This window comes from Physeter macrocephalus, chromosome 11 (genome assembly GCF_002837175.3).
Source record: "Physeter macrocephalus isolate SW-GA chromosome 11, ASM283717v5, whole genome shotgun sequence".
In the NCBI taxonomy this organism is placed as follows: domain Eukaryota; kingdom Metazoa; phylum Chordata; class Mammalia; order Artiodactyla; family Physeteridae; genus Physeter; species Physeter macrocephalus.
Genome location: NC_041224.1, coordinates 133,858,215 through 133,875,343, shown reverse-complemented (window position 1 = coordinate 133,875,343; position 17,129 = coordinate 133,858,215). Strand labels below are relative to the sequence as shown.

General features: G+C 38.6%; 1 protein-coding gene across 1 annotated transcript in view; it reads right to left on the bottom strand.

Moving 5' to 3' along the window:
- Nucleotides 1-17,129, bottom strand: part of FRMD6 (FERM domain containing 6) — an 87,391-nt gene that overhangs the window by 69,544 nt on the left and 718 nt on the right. The gene's annotated exons all lie outside the window — the stretch shown is intronic.

Genomic DNA, 17,129 nt, shown 5'->3' with positions numbered 1-17,129 from the left:
CTCACAAACTCATTCTATGAGGCCACCATCACCCTGATACCAAAACCAGACAAAGATACTACAAAAAAGATAATTACAGATGAATATCACTGAATAATATAGATGCAAATATCCTCAACAAAATACTAGCAAACAGAATCCAACAGCACATTAAATGGATCATACACCATGATCAAGTGGGATTTATCCCAGGGATGCAAGGAGTCTTCAATATATGCAAATCAATCAATGTGATACACCATATTAACAAATTGAGGAATAAAAACCGTATGATCATCTCAATAGATGTAGAAAAAGCTTTTGACAAAATTCAACACCCATTTATGATAAAACTCTCCAGTAAGTGGGCATAGAGGGAACCTACCTCAACATTATAAAGGCCATATATGACCAACCCACAGCAAACATCATTCTCAATAGTGAAAAACTGAAAGCATTTCCAAGACGATACAAACAGATGGAGAGATATACCATGTTCTTGGATTGGAAGAATCAATATTGTGAAAATGACTATACTACGCAAAGCAATCTATACATTCAATGTAATCCCTAACAAATTACCAATGTCATTTTTTACAGAACTAGAACAAAAAAATCTTAAAATCTGTATGGAGACACAAAAGACCCCGAATAGCCAAAGCAGACTTGGGGGGAAAAAAATGGAGCTGGAGGAATCAGACTCCCTGACTTCAGACTATACTACAAAGCTACAGTAATCAAGACGATATGGTACTGGCACCAAAACAGAAATACAGATCAACGCAACACGATAGAAAGCCCAGAGATAAACCCATGCACCCATTGTCAACTAATCTATGACAAAGAAGGCAAGGATATACAATGGAGAAAAGACAGTCTCTTCAATAAGTGGTGCTGGGTAAACTGGACAGTTACATGTAAAAGAATGAAATTAGAACACTCCCTAACACCATACACAAAAATAAACTCAAAATGGATTAGACACCTAAATGTAAGACTGGACACTATAAAACTCTTAGAGGAAAACACAAGAAGAACACTCTTCGACATAAATCAAGATCTTTTTTGATCCACCTCCTACAGTAACTGAAATAAAAACAAAAATAAACACATGGGACCTAATGAAACTTAAAAACTTTTGCAAAGCAAAGGAAACTACAAACAAGACAACCCTCAGAATGGGAGAAAATATTTGCAAACGAATCAACAGACAAAGGATGAATCTCCAAAATATATAAACAGTTCATGCAGCTCAAAATTTAAAAAGCAAACAACTCAATCCAAAAATAGGCAGAAAACCTAAACAGACATTTCTCCAAAGAAGACATACAGATGGCCAAGAAGCACATGAAAAGCTGCTCAACATCACTAATTATTAGAGAAATGCAAATCAAAACTACAATAAGGTATCACCTCACACCAGTTAGAATGGGCATCATCAGAAAATCTACAAACAACAAATGCTGGAGAGGGTGTGGAGAAAAGGGAACCCTCTTGCACTGTTGGTGGGAATGTAAATTGATACAGCCACTATGGAGGACAGTATGGAGGTTCCTTAAAAAACTAAAAATAGAATTACCACATGACCCAGCAATCCCACTACTGGGCATATACCCAGAGAAAACCATAATTCAAAAAGACACATGCACTCCAATGTTCACTGCAGCATTATTTACAACAGCCAGGACATGGAAGCAACTTAAGTCCCCCTCGACAGACGTATGGATAAAGAAGATGTGGTACATATATACAATGGAATATTACTCAGCCATAAAAAGGAACGAAATTGGGTCATTTGTAGAAACGTGGATGGATCTAGAGACTGCCATACAAAGCGAAGTAAGTCAGAAAGAGAAAAACAAGTAAGTCCACATATAACGCATATATGTGGAACCTAGAAAGATGGTACAGATGAACCGGTTTGCAGGGCAGAAACAGAGACACAGATGTAGAGAACAAATGTATGGACACCAAGGGGGGAAGCCGGCGGGGGTGGGGGGGTGGGAGGGAGTGGGGGTGGGATGAATTGGGAGATTGGGATTGACATGTATACACTAATATGTATAAAATGGATAACTAATAAGAACCTGCTGTATAAAAAATAAATAAAATTAAATTTTAAAAAAAAGAGTGAACACATCAAATAACCATTGGACAAAATAGTAAAAAAAAAAAAATTTCTCCTTACTAACCAACCCTACAAATTAATAGAGATTTTTTCAAGGTAACAAAAGGATTGATAGTGTGAAGTTTTATGCATATCTTGTTATCTTCAGACAAAATCCAATGATATGGAATTTTGTGCCAAGTTAAATGCATTATCATGGGAAGTAGAATGTTTGAAAAGATTATCCTATCTAGTTCAGAATGACACAAAAATTCTCTATGGCAAAATCAATGTAAGCTAATTAAGGGCCACACGTTTAGTATCTGGCAGAAACTAAACTCACTTAAATAGGTAGTTAAAAAAAAAAGAAAAAAGAAATCAAAATGTTGCACCATATTTTACAAACACTCTAGAAATGTTTTATCAACAGGGCAATTGTGACTGAGGTGGCAAGAAACAAGCACAGGTCCCAGAGTTAGAAGAAGAGTGTCATGTTCTGGTTTTGTCACAAACTGAATCAGGTAAAGGTGTCAAATCATACAAGTCATTTAACCTCCTTATCTGTAAAATGGAGAGACTATTACTTTGAGAACCAAGTAAAAGTTCCATTTATTAGTAAAATAAAAAATGTCCTAGAGATATACATTATTATGATGCTAGAAAATCTAGTTAAAGGAAATAAATGCTCACCTTCCATTAATTTTTTTTTTTTTTTTTTTTTTTTTTGGCCATGCTGCACTGCTTGCGGGATCACAGTTCCCTGACCAGGGATCGAACCCTGGGAGTGAAAGCGCTGAGTCCTAACCACTGGACCGCCAGGGAATTCCCACCTTCCTTTAATGTTTAAGTAAAAAATACCATACAGTATATGAATCATGGTTCTTATATAATCTGATAAATAGTATGCATCCTTGCCCTACAAATGTGTCCATGCACACATACAGGACATTTGTGTTTAATTTTAGAATTAGAGTCTCTCTTTCATGACCTACAGTCTAGGTTAAGCACCCTGCTGTAGGCTGGCCCAGGTACACTATGATAATTTCTACACTTTTCTTTCTCCTATAGTATCAGTAGTAAATGACTATCCAGATAACTGTGATAAGACTTCGAGGTGTGTCTACACAGTATGTCACATTTACAAAGCACTTTCAAATACATTATTTCATCTTAGTAGTATATTCCAGTTGCTAATAATTCTTTAAGATCCATGGCTTCACTCAAATATCAGATATAATTTAACTTCTGAACTGTAATTTATTACAATACCAAACTATAATGGTAGTTAGAATTCTTAATCATACTGTATGGCTATATTTCTATCTACATTTAGGCAGAAAAATCTCACTAATTAAGGTGCATAAACATTTATGAAAATCTATTTTATTTTACATTTTAGCATCTCAGAGAATTGAAAAAACACATGATTATATATAATTATTCTCATAATCAAACATTTAAAATATATGATTTTTTTAATTACCATAGGAACCTCATCAATGACATCTCAATTTCTTTGAGGAAAATGTTCTATTTTATAGCTACATTCTATTGGTAATCTTCAAAATTCAATCTTTATTTATAGTTTTTGAAAATTTAAATAAAATATTTTTCAATTCTACATTAAATTTAACTACATGTTACTTTTATTCATATTTTACTCATATGTCAGACTTGGAAGGTACATACTTGGCTTTCATAAATACATTTTTAAGTTTGCTTTATGGGTCAAACTGTTGTCCCTGGCTTGTGGAAGGTTTAAATTCATAAAAGTACTCACAAAGTAACTTTATTAATATCCTCAGGGGGAAACACACACACACACACACACACACACACACACACACACACACACACACACAGTAAAATAAACTAGGAAGGGATGGAATCTCTATACATGATTTTAGTTAATTTCTCCTTATCCCAATATAAAACATACCATATGCAGAGATTTTGTTTTCTGTAAGAACAGAGAACACACAGGTGGACAGATGAAGCAGGAACAGAACACAGAAGAGGGATGAAGACGTAGAGGTCAGGAGAAGCTAAAACTCCTATTTCCAAGGAAGTCAAGGCAACAGCAGAGAACATGGGTGGCCCAGCAACACAAAAGTTTTATATTAATTAATCCCAACTTTTTGTGGGATTAATTGCCCCTAATCTGAAAGAAAGGTAAGACCAATATAAACTCTTTAATAATAAAATATGACCTCCATTATCATCTCATTCCTAGGCCACAGGGCCAAGCATATCAACCCAAATGGTCAGAGGTCCATGTCAAGTTAAGATTACCTCCTCATGGACAACTTGATCACCACAACATGAGTGGGCACCACCACCTGTTAAGCCAAGGAGAAAAAACTGCAGGAATGGTCAAGTGGACATTTTCAATGGATTAAGCTTATGCCTTGGCTAACCCAGAAAAGCAGAGGAAATCTGTGCACACTCTACCTTCCTTATGCTCACAGAAAACTGATGGCATGAGGAAACAAGAAACCCTGTTCTTTCACAGGCCAGGAAGAAACCCCGGATTAAGGCATTTCAAAAGAGACCTTGCTGGGCTTGCCTGGTGGTGCAGTGGTTGAGAGTCCGCCTGCCGATGCAGGGGATGCGGGTTCGTACCCCGGTCCGGGAAGATTCCACATGCCGTGGAGCGGCTGGGCCCGTGAGCCATGGCCGCTGAGCCTGCGCTTCCAGAGCCTGTGCTCCGCAATGGGAGAGGACACAACAATGAGAGGCCCGCGTACCGCAAAAAGGAAAAAAAAAAAAAAAAATTTACCTTCAGAATATTTTACAAACTGCTATGGAATTATGAGAAAGTCAAGGAGTTTAGAATTCAGTCGTGTTATACGCCATACTGCAGCCCCTGTCCCCAGACCAGAGTGCTCTGTTATAAGGTCTCAGAACATGCCCTACTTCTTAATACTTACCAAAATTGAACAATTATATACTCCATTATTTAATATCTGCCTTTCCAGCTAAAAGTTTCTGAAGAGCAGGTACCATCATGCTTGTCAAGTTCACACATCTCCAGGGCCTTCCCTATAGTGTACACACTATTTGTCAAATGAATGAGAAAATAAGCCATGTAAAACAATAATAGTCATTAGAAAGAAGCATATCTGAAATAAGTAAAATGGTACATTGTAATGACCCATTTATTTGGAAACTTCATTCATCTACCTAACAGAATCAGAGAATTGGCAGTAAAGTAGGTGTTTAGTGAATTAATACTCAATTAGATTACATAAATATGATTACAAAGCTACAAAGAAATGGACATAGTAAATTAAGAAAGTCCTATTTGAGGAAGCAGACTTTATACAAGATTTTGATACTTTCTAATCTTTTTACAGCATCATGATAATCATATATTACCATACACTGGAAACTAAATCTAAACAATAGTTAATCTATTAAATCTAAAATAAATTTGATAGGCACTAGTAAATTCTAAGATATAGTTGTTGCCCTCAAGAAAATTCTAATACAGTTGAGAAGCTAGGAAATATATACAAAAGGATGACTTATACAAAGTAGCATGCGCTCTGTTTCCATCAAGTGGTACAGGCAATAAGCAGCTCAGTTCAGTGGAAGGGGTAGAGGAAGCATGACCCAGACTAACTGCATATGTGTTTGACGGGACAAAGGGCAGAACAATTTGGCTAGACTTAAGGAGCTTCGAGATGACACTGGAAAATAAGTATTTACAACAGGAGGACAGCAAACTCACATGCCTACAGAGACAGTTAACATCGGAATGGAGCCTGCAGGATGAAAAATGTCAACAGACACTTGGTCTCAATGTTGGAAGCAAGAGGATCTCTGTTGGGGACAACGGGGGATTGCAGACCACACACCCGTATAAAAAGGGAAGCTGCTATGTTGCTCCAACAGATCATTGCCATGCCTTCTAGTTTTTTAAGAAAATGTGTAAAATTCAATTTTTTTAAATTTAAAGTTTCTCAATTTTTAAATGCTGGAAAATAGATGTTTTCAACACTGTGTTAAAACCAAAACATGTCTGTAGTCAATCTTGCTGGTGCGCCACAGGCTTGCAACTCTGGTTTGGCATGTCAAACTCCATGCTAAGAGATCTGGAGTTCATCCTGTAGTCAATGACTTAAGAGACTTAGCATTTATTTCATAATTTGCTTAGTTTTATACCTCTTCACGCTCCAGTATTTAACCATGTAAAACACTCAGCACTGCCAAATTATTTCACATTGGCCTTGTGTTAAGTATTTCACTGTTACAGGCCAATTTCATTCATTTAACTGTAGAGTGACTTATAAGTTTCAGCTGGAACAACATTCAAAATGATACTAATAAAACAGTGTTGACAGAGCAGTACCTTAGAGAATGCTGACATTATATGTGTATACCACAACCCACTAGAAACACACATATAATCACTGGAGCTCCACTTCTCAAAAAACATGTGCCATAATCCACTACAAATGAAAAGTCCTTACCCTTTCCAGCATTTTCTCATAATCAGCAACTTTCTAAAGACTATTACTATACAGTACTTTCATTACCAAGCAGCACTCAAATATATGTAACAATGTTTTAATTCTACCAATCACTATAAGCTTTTAACTACCCAAAAATAATATTTAAGCATTAAAGACCTATGTTTTAGCATTTTAATAAGCTTAGAGAAAGAAAAGATAATTAGTATCAGAGATCTGTTGATTCTTTCTGATGATAGTATTACAGAAAGTTAGAATTATAATTCAAAGGTAATTCCCAGACGAGAAAATTCTTAGTGCATAATTATGATATAAAACACAGAACTATGAAAATTGCTTAATCACATGCCTTGAAATAATATTCACAATGAAAGTCATCAAAGCATAAAAGAAATATTAAACAAGCAAAGTTTCTATTACTCAATTTGCTCTGGCCCCTGGGAACCCCTAACCTGAGCCATCCACTCCATGAATGAAGGTTTTCAGGCTGGTGGAGTACCATGATGCATAGAGTGGTCAGCTCAAACCTATCAGTGTTGGTGAAAAAGAAGCCAACTCAAAACACATGTCTCACTGGGGCTCTGTTTTATCCTTTTCATATGAAATGATTAATGGCTTGAATTAAAGAACATGTCACTAGAAACAAAACAAAACAATCCTACCATACACTCTACTAGTGGGAAACTCAAAGGCTCCCCCATCCCTGTCAGAACCTGTTGAAGACCCTCATGGTCCCCAGCATTCTGAAGTCCCACCCCACATTTTATCAGACATATTAAAATGTACTCACATACAATATTGAATATTTATAGTATTAGAAACTGAACTGAAAATAAGAATTATCTTTCAGAAGCTTTTCATTCTTGAGCCCACTCCAGCCAGGTTTTTGTCCCCACCCTGCCACTAATACAGCTCTTGTCAAGGTCACCAGTGACCTCAAGGTTGTTAAATCCAATGAGCAACTCTCAGTCTCCAAGCTACTTGACTTGACACGACACCACTGAATCGCTCTCTCCTCCCTGAGATGCTTTCCTTACTGGATTTCAGGTATATGCTTTTAATTTCCCTCCTGTCCTTCTGACTGCTCCTTCTCAGTCTTCTCTACTGCTTCCTCCTTATCAACTCACTCTCTAAAGCCTGAAATGCCTCAGGCTCAGCCCAAGCCCCTCATCACAGGAAAAGTACCTCATAGTTCCTTCTTCCCATGGTGTGGGTCAGCAGAATTAATATCTACTAATAATAACACTGTTACTTAGGGAATGGAAACAATTAGGTCCACTATGTCAGAAATATGTGCATAATTCCTTTGGCTTAAGATACATTCTTATGAGACTTCTCTTTTCCACAAACTATAAATATGGATATGACCCAAAGGCTTGGTCCATGGACTGCTTTCCCTGTCTGCATACATTCCCTATATGATTTCATCCAAAGCCTGCTGGCGACTTCCAAATTTCTATCTCTAGCCTGGACGTCTTCCTTAAACTCCACATTCCTAAATCCAACAAGCTGCTCAACTTCTCCACTTGGAAGCTGAATATAACATGCTCAAAATGGCTCTTGGTTATCTTTCCCAAAACGGCTCCACCATCAGATCCCCATCTCAGTTCATGGCAACTCCATAATTATGCAAAAAGCCTTGGTGTTATCCTTCCTCTGATCACTATTTCTCATATTCCTGAAACCAGGAAATCTTGGTTCGACCTATAAAATAAATCTCGGTCATTTCTCACCACCTCCTCCACTGCTACTGGCATCTCTCAACTGGATTATTGCCAACAGCGGCTAACTTGTATCCCTGCTTCCCGGGACCACCCCACTCCATTTTTCAATCTCAACACAGCCGCCAGTGATTCTATTAAAATGCAAGTCAAATCACCTTACTCTTAGGCTCAAAACTCTCCAGTGACTCCCCATTTCACTCAGAGTAAAAGCCAAAGTTCTTAAAATGGTCCACCAGGCAGACCCTACGTGATAAGCTCCCCAAACCTCTATAACTTCATCTACTGCTACTTTGTGGCCTTTCCACTGGTCCTGGAACAGACCAGGCACACTTCTGCCCATGGCCTTCGCTGGTCCCTCTGCTGGAAGACTCTTCCCCCAGGTGCCTCTGTATGGCCAGCTTCTTCCCTCATGTCATCTTCTCAATGAGTCCTACCTTGACCGTATTATTTGAAATTGCCAAAGACCTTGCTTCCCTCCTCCAGCGCTCCTAATGTCCCTTACCTTGCTCTGCTTTTACTTTTTCCAAACACACTACTTTCTAAAATACTATAGCTTTCTTATGTTTAGTGTTTGTCTCCTAATAGGATATAAGCTCCATAAAGGCCGGATTATTTTCTTTATTTTGTTCACTGACGTAGCTATGGGGCCTAGAACAGTGTCTAGCACACAGTAGGCATGTATTATGTTGAATGAATGAATGAATTTAATTAAACATTTAATAGTTTCAATTTCATAATTTTCTTTTAATATTTGAGACTTTTACCAAATCCTGAACATTTCTGTTGCTCCTAGAAAAGGTCCTTTGTACTTGAGGAATCCAAAGATCCCAGCCTGACCTCCTGACCCAACCCAAATCCAGCAGCCCCAGGGAAGCTAGGGCCATCCTACCTTTGGCCATCATTGGTTCTGCTCCAGGAGTCCACTTAGCACTTACTGGGAAATATCTAATACCTCTCCAAACACATATATTTTGTTCCCCCACCAAGACAAGAAACCCTTTGGCAGGACTTGCAGTAAGTATTCAACACAATCCTGGATACTTCATACAGAAGCAAAACCTGTTTTTTGAGGGACCTGATGAACATTTTTAAAGTATTAAGTTTATTAAGTTTAAGATATTATACAACACCTAACAGGGCACAGGGTTATCTGGGGTAGGCCCCCCTTTTAATGAACAGAGCAGAATGACACCATGATTATTCTGGACCATCCTGTGCCTATTTTGACTGGGTTTGTAATTATGCTATTTAGATGTAAATGTGTCTTTCTAATGTGCTTAAGTTTGTTTTTCTTAAAAACTCCTTTGAAACTTTCAGACTATTAATTTTCTTTAAATGAATGGTTTAAAAATCTTAAGTTTTGGGCCTAACAGAAAATCGTGAAGGGGTCTGACCCACATTTTATAAACTGTGCCAATGGTGGGACGTGGAGCTAGGAGGAATAAACAATTGCTTTATCCCAATAATAGTGGCTTTCTTAAAAAGGACTCACATGAAATCTACAGAGTACAAGAGAAAGAGACATGGGCCACCGGTACTCTAAGTTTAAAAGTACTTTGTACAACATTATTCATCACAAAGAGAAGTTTTTTAATCTGTAAATTTACTTTTTGGCAGCTGGAAAGAAATAATTAGCAAGCAGGCAGAAGCTGCGGGAATGAGACTGCTGGAAATAGGAGAATTAGGAAAAATAACTCAATTAGTGATCAGTGGGACATGCCAGCTATTCTTAGTGCAGCAGTACAGATTGCCCAATATCTGTAACTGAGAAATACTATAATTTGTTGCCTACTTAATGCGATCAAAACACAAAATAAAATCTTGTGAACAACTACTTGTAAACAAAAGCTTAGGGACTGACTTCCAAGGGCTAGAAATCTTTGTATACATCATTTCTTTTTGTCTTAAGTAATAAAAGCCACCTTTTCTTGACTGTTTACTATGTGTCACACCACGGCACTTGCTTTACATGTGCTATTTCACTTAAGCAAAACAACCCTGTGACATAGTTGCTATTATTATCTTCATTTTACAGATGAGGAAAAAGAGGTTCAGAGAGTTAAGTAACTTCCCCAAGGTTACACACTAGAAAACAGTGGAGCCTAGATTTGGACCCCAGAGAACTAATCTCAAAAATCTTGTTCTTAACGTTTATATTTTACTGCCTTTCTTCCATTTTGTCTTCAAAACTTATTACTCTTTTCTGTAGTCATTTCAGTGAGCAATCTGTCAGGCCCTATGGTGAGCACTCTTCCCCCAGGTATCTCTTATGTATCTCTTATTTGCTAAGATTATACATGCTAAGTTTTTGCTGTTATAAGCTGTATCTCATTTGAGCAGGATATGTTATTTACTACCTATTTATGAAACTTCAGGTTTTGCTTTTTTTATTTGTTTGTTTTACCTTTTTTTCACCTTCCTAATGAGCCTAAGTTGAAATTCTGAGTCTTTTCTCAGAATTTTCTCAAACCACCAAAATGTCCTTTTTCTCTTGAAAGAAAATATCTATACCAACAGTCTTCCTTCACGAGCACTTTGTTTTACCTATCAGATGTCTCATAATCCTATGTTTTATTACAATAAGTGCTTCCTGGGAGCACTTATTACAATACGTGCCACAGATTTCAGCATCAGAATTTCACTGTTGTTTTTGGTAGACAGAGACCAGAAACTGGATGTTTCCAGGGATATTTAAGAAAAGATAACTTAAAGGGGGTGGGGGTGGGGGCAGAATGGAGGAGAAAAGTGTATAGAAAGGGGGTGACTTAGTGGCAGGAAGAGGCAGAAAATACATATTTATATATATTCTTATTCTTAAGAATAAACAATTCTGAAAATATTTAGAGAGCAGTCCTTTGAAATTGGGGTCAATCCTAGATTGTTTCTGTATGAATAAAACAATGAGCCAGGAGGGACCCCAAGATATCACCTACTTGGCGCTTATAACCCAAAGTCTCACTGGAGAGCCCTAGTAGAGAGGAGAGAAGGAGAAAGGGGTTAAACAGAAATTCCAAGGGCTCTGTACTGGGGGCAGAGGCAGAGCAGGCTTGAGGAAGTATAACTCTGCCTCACTGGGCCACAGCTCCATTTTCTCTGGGCAGGTCTGCTTCTATCTGAACCAAGCCATAGGATATCTTTGTGTGGATCAGGAAAGGGCACCCCATGCTCCAGGTCAGTGGACTCGCTGCTTGGACAACAGAGTAGTGAGCTGGGTTTCAGCCCTCAGATGGCACTAGTCTAGACTAGACTGGAAGTCAGAAGCAGCTTCTACTCTTGGCACTGTCATTAGCTGTGAGACTCTGAGTCACTCAGTCTTTTGGATCTTTAGGCCCCTCACCTTTAAAAAATTAAGGGGCTAGCTGTCACCTAAGGTTCCTTCCCTCTTACCAATTCTCAAGTGAAATCCGGCAATATCCAGTTGCTATATTCCTAAATGTGTCCCTGAAACACTAGGATTCTGTGGACTGAGTCGAGCCTTTATTGTTTGTGTGATATTGTATTTTTTTCTCTCACATTTCTGATGTATTTTTTTCTTTTAATCTTAAGATTACTCTTCTTTCAATTCCAAACTGCTTGATTTTTCTTGAGCCATCAAAAGGTCAAGCCCCACACAGCAGCCCCAAACTACCCAAATGTCTATCAACAGAATGGATAAATAAACTAGGTGTATTTATTCACAGAAATAAAAGAAAAAACAAGTACTGCTACCTGAATCAATTTGGACATGACATCACGTTGAGTTAAAAAAGACACGAAGAAGAACTTATACTTGATTGCATTCAAATGCAGCCCAAGAGGGGCTTCCCTGGTGGTGCAGTGGTTAAGAATCTGCCTGCCAATTCAGGGGACAAGGGTTCGAGCCCTGGTTCAGGAAAATCCCACATGCCGCGGAGCAACTAAGCCCGTGCGCCACAACTACTGACCCTGCACTCTAGAGCCCGCGAGCCAAAACTACTGAAGCCCACGTGCCACAACTACTGAGCCCACACACCTAGAGCCTGTGCTCCGCAACAAGAGAAGCCACTGCAACGAGAAGCCCGCGAACCACAATGAAGAGTAGCCCCTGCTCACCGCAACTAGAGAAAGCCCGTGTGCAGCAACGGAGACCCAACACAGCCAAAAATAAATAAGGAAAATAAATAAATTGTTTGAAAAATAAATAAATGAGAAAGCCCGTGCGCAGCAACGGAGACCCAACACAGCCAAAAATAAATAAGGAAAATAAATAAATTGTTTGAAAAATAAATAAATGCAACCCCCAAACATGTTAAAACTATCCTACGGCAATAAAAGTCAGAATAGTGGCCATCCTTGGGGCAGGGATTATGACTGCAAGAAATTTGGAGCTGGGGCGGAGGGGGAGGTGTGCCTGGTAAGGTTCTGTTTCTTCATTTGGATGCTGATTGCCTAGATATGATCACTTTGTGCTGTAAACTTGTGATCTGTGCATTTTTCTGGTTGTATGTAATTATTCAGGAACAAGTTCAAAGAAATAAAGCCACAGGGACACCCACTCCCTACAAACAAAAGCCATCTACTACAACTGGACAGCATAAGTACTGCTACCTGTAGGGAGAAAATTAATTACATTTCATTTAATGTGAATCAGACAAAGAACCACCTGAGAAGCTAAATGAGAAACGACATTAATTTCCTAAAATCTTCATCCAGAATCTCCTTGATTTTTATAATGATTTCCTCCCTCACATGAAACTGTGGCTATAAGGTAGTATAACATATTGCTTTTCCCTCTATCTTCATATACCAGTAAAACATTTCTGCTCAAAGTTCTATAACATATATGTACAAACGCAAAGTTATTAGAAAACATCTGAAAATATCCCAGGATAATCTAATTGGAATATGGAGGCTCAAAATAGATACTTTTGATCAGAATTATCCCAATTACCACATTAATGAAATGACTCGGTTAATGACCGAATTTCTACCTAGATTCTTGATGTATAGAATAAACTCTGCTAGGTAAGGCCACATAAGTGGGGAAAGGCATTCCAGAAAACGCTGTGCTACAGACAATTCCAAGGAAGCTCCAGGAAACACTGCCTTCTCCTTGCTCTATGTTTGGTTCATCTGTGAATGTTTCGGTACCACACTTTCCTCCTTACGTTATACCAGCTGTCAGATCAGTGATTTCTTTCCCCTCCCCAATGTTCTACGATCCCTCTCTGATCAATACGGTATACAGCATGACTGCTCCATTTGATACATATGAAAAGTGATAGTACACAAAGTTGCATCAGAAGTAATTACACTACTAAATCATATAAGGTAACTGGAAACACAGATTGCTTGTTTTCACTCAAAACTTTATGATAACTTCAGCCAATACTGCTGTAGAGTCCCTCTGGTCCCACAGCATGGGGGGTGGGCATCAGCAGTTCTCCCAAATGCTGGAGGATTAATTAAATATTTCTCGAATCATTAGAACTTAGACAACAAATGTTTCCAGCCTTTGAAATGGGAAGGGGGGGGTATAAGGGGGCAAGGGGGAGCAGAGGACAGTAATAAGCATCCAGTCCCTGAATGCAATATTTAACACCAAACTAGTGATTCAACACAAATGCAGGCAAGGTTTCCAGCATAAATATCACTCCACAGCACTATTTCATGTTGTATAGAGACCTTATAGGGCACCTTAATTCTAATCCTTTTTTTTTCTCAGCTAAAAAGATCTTCTTTAATTTACACTTTTAAATAGAAAGCTTTCCCTACTTCAGCCTTGTTCTCAATACTCATCCTTCTAAGTTTAGATTCTCCTTGTAGTTCAATGCCCAGTATTCTACTTCTTCCTTCCTCTCAAATTATCCCTTTAACTTGTTCTACTTATTTTTATAGGCCCCCAAAGCCTCTTCCTCAGAAGAATGTGCAATTCAAAAAGCCCTCTCAACTACTCCCTATATCAAAGTTTAACTACAGAGACCAACAATACCATTTTTCCTGTTTGGGTTTCAGGACAGATACATTTTAACTAAAATTTCACCACTCATAAATTCCTTCACTAAATCTTTCCTCCCCCCCTACACTGGATTGTTTTATATACAATCACAATATACTCAAACACCCAAAATGTATAATTATATAATCATACAAAGACGTCCTAAAAATATATAATTTAAAATATATAGCACACATCCTTTATAACTCTGGTGTTGGGAGTACAAGCTAAAAAAATGCTGGAGTCTTCTTATTAGTTGTGTTTGCTGTTCCTTGTTGAGAAAGAACGGTAGAGGCTCATCATACAATTGCTATATCAGAGACCACAGACTGTTACAACAGGATTCTACTGAAGATTGTAAACACATTTAAAACTTTTTTCTTTAAAAGAAGAAAGTTGGAATTGCATAAGCGAAAACCAAAGCTTCTATGCTTTGCCCATAAGGATACACAATTCTTATAACTGAAGTTTTGTACCTCTTAATTAAAAAAAAAAAGAAGAAGAAGAATACACAATACTGAATACCTCCAGTTTCCCCATAGGCTTCATCTACCAAACCAGGGCATTTAAAAGGTTAGTATTAATGAGTAGTATGAAAAATCCATCTCTCTATAAATGCAGAAAACTTTCTATCCTTCAGAAGACTTGAAAAAATATTAAAATGACTTTAGAGAAGGCTGGTGAAATTTAGTTCTGAACTCAGAAAACCACCTAAGGGATAATTTGTGAATGCCATCTGGGATCCAGGCAGCCTCATCAACAAAAGGGAAAACTGGTTGAGATCATCCAAATCTAAAATTCACATACATTTCTACATCTGGACTGAATTAATCTTTTCTTGGTACCGGCTTTCATGTATTAAAATAATTGTTTGCAGGTTTTAGTTTTTTTAAAAAAAAACCCCACAGACTCAGAAATCAAAATCTGCAACATTCAAGTTGAAAACTACAAAGAATTCCTTTATCAAAAAAGTTAGTTGTGAGACAGGACTCATTTACACTAAACTCTGAACTTGACAGCTCAGTCAAAAACAATTGTTTGAAACTTTCATTTCAAGCATCTGCAGCAAAAGGCTACATGGTCTATTATGTCATAAGTTCTGAAAGCCAAAAGCTTTGTAAGTGTAGTTAAAAGTGGAAACAAAGTTCAGAAATCAGAAAAGCTCTACAACCCGCCCCCACCCCCAATTCAACTAGACCAGCTGAATGAGTTTCTAAAGAACTTGTAGCTAAAAATTATTACCTAGCACATTGACATTTCACTTTCAAAAGCAGCGGTCTTCATCCTGGCCCATTCAGTTTTCCTGTAGAGCCAGGAGCATCTTAAATCTACAAGTTCAAATTATGTGTTTGAAGCTGGTAGCTTACCCCTGTTGCCCCACCAAAAAAGGAGGGGGTAGAAACAGAGAAAGATTTCCTGTCCCTTAAAATGTTTGGGGCCCTGCAAGAACTGCTGATTACTGTGGTCCATCAGTGTCAGATCTCAGGCACTCTTATAAGCAATTCAAAGGGGTGGGGGGGAGAATTAGTTCATATTACAGGCAGTCTGCTTTCTGGAGAAGATATCCTGCAGATAACTTGATACTAGATATCCCCTGGGGGACCCTTCTCATCTAATAATCCCAGAAGTCCATTTTAATATGAAATGTAAATCCAATATGTTTACAAACATACTGAAAGAGCATTCAAATGTCAGCTGTCTCATACTGTGGAGTATTTTCATTTTTAACATAATACTTTTATTTCTCAAAACCACACCCAAGGAAAAATGATTAAGTGCTAGAAGTTTTATACGACAAAGGACAACAGCACAGGCATCTGTTTTCCTGCCTCTCTTCTGGTCTTCTCCCCTCCCCCACTCTCTATCCTGCAGGCAGTTTGCAGGTCTTGGTGCTTGTTAAAATTACCTTCTACAATAGTTTCAGAATGCTGTAGATTCTGAAAAACTTCTGATACTTTAACACTGCTGAGCCTAAATTTAGGCTCTGCTCTAAGAAGAGAAATCCAAAAGTCAAAAGCCTTTTTAATGACAGATGTATTACGGAAAATTTTCCCCACAAAGTTGTGATGCTGTGAAATATCAACTCCCTGAAATCACAGAAAGGAAATGACTTACATTCTTGCAAAATGAAGCCACTAGCAGTTTTATCCAACAGTATTCTCTAATCCCTAAACTACACCCTGTGGCAACGGGGAGTATTTCGTTCAAGGACTAAATTTAAATAGATGCTTATAAAACCAATAAACAAACATCGTCGGGTCCCAGAGAAGAAGAAACGGAATCCTACATGAGAAATCCAGCAAGAGATACTTTTTCTGCACCCTCAAAAAGGCTGGAGAGCACAGGCAAGTTAAAAGCAACCCGAGAACCCTTGCTTAAGTTTTCCTTCCCCGCTGCGGGCAATGCACAACTCCTGAGGGAAATACTGGCAAAACAGATTTTTGCTAAGAAATCCAAACGGAATGGGTGTCAAGGAGCTAATATTTCTTTGGACACTAGCTACACAACTGCACGGCCTGAAAATCCTCCAACTTTCATTTCAACTTTAAAATGGGCTTATTTTGACAGCTTTCCATTTTTTCCTGCCTTCAAGAAAACGCCCTCACCATTAGGTTATGCTGTCCCGGGACTGGAGGTGCTGCTATAATCCCTGTGGACCTCACCCGGTGGCTCCCAGCTGTCCAACCCTGACAGGTCCTGGCCCTGCCCGATCAGCAGCTGGGGGTCTCCTCTGCCCCGGGCCGGGCATGCGCTCCGCCAGCTCCTCCAGGAACCCAAATTCTGCAGGCCGCGCCCCCCACTCGCATCCCACCAAGGCCCCCTTCCGGCGTCGCCGAGCCCGAGCTCAGTCTCCGGCTCCCCCGACTAGGGGACGATGGGGCAGACCT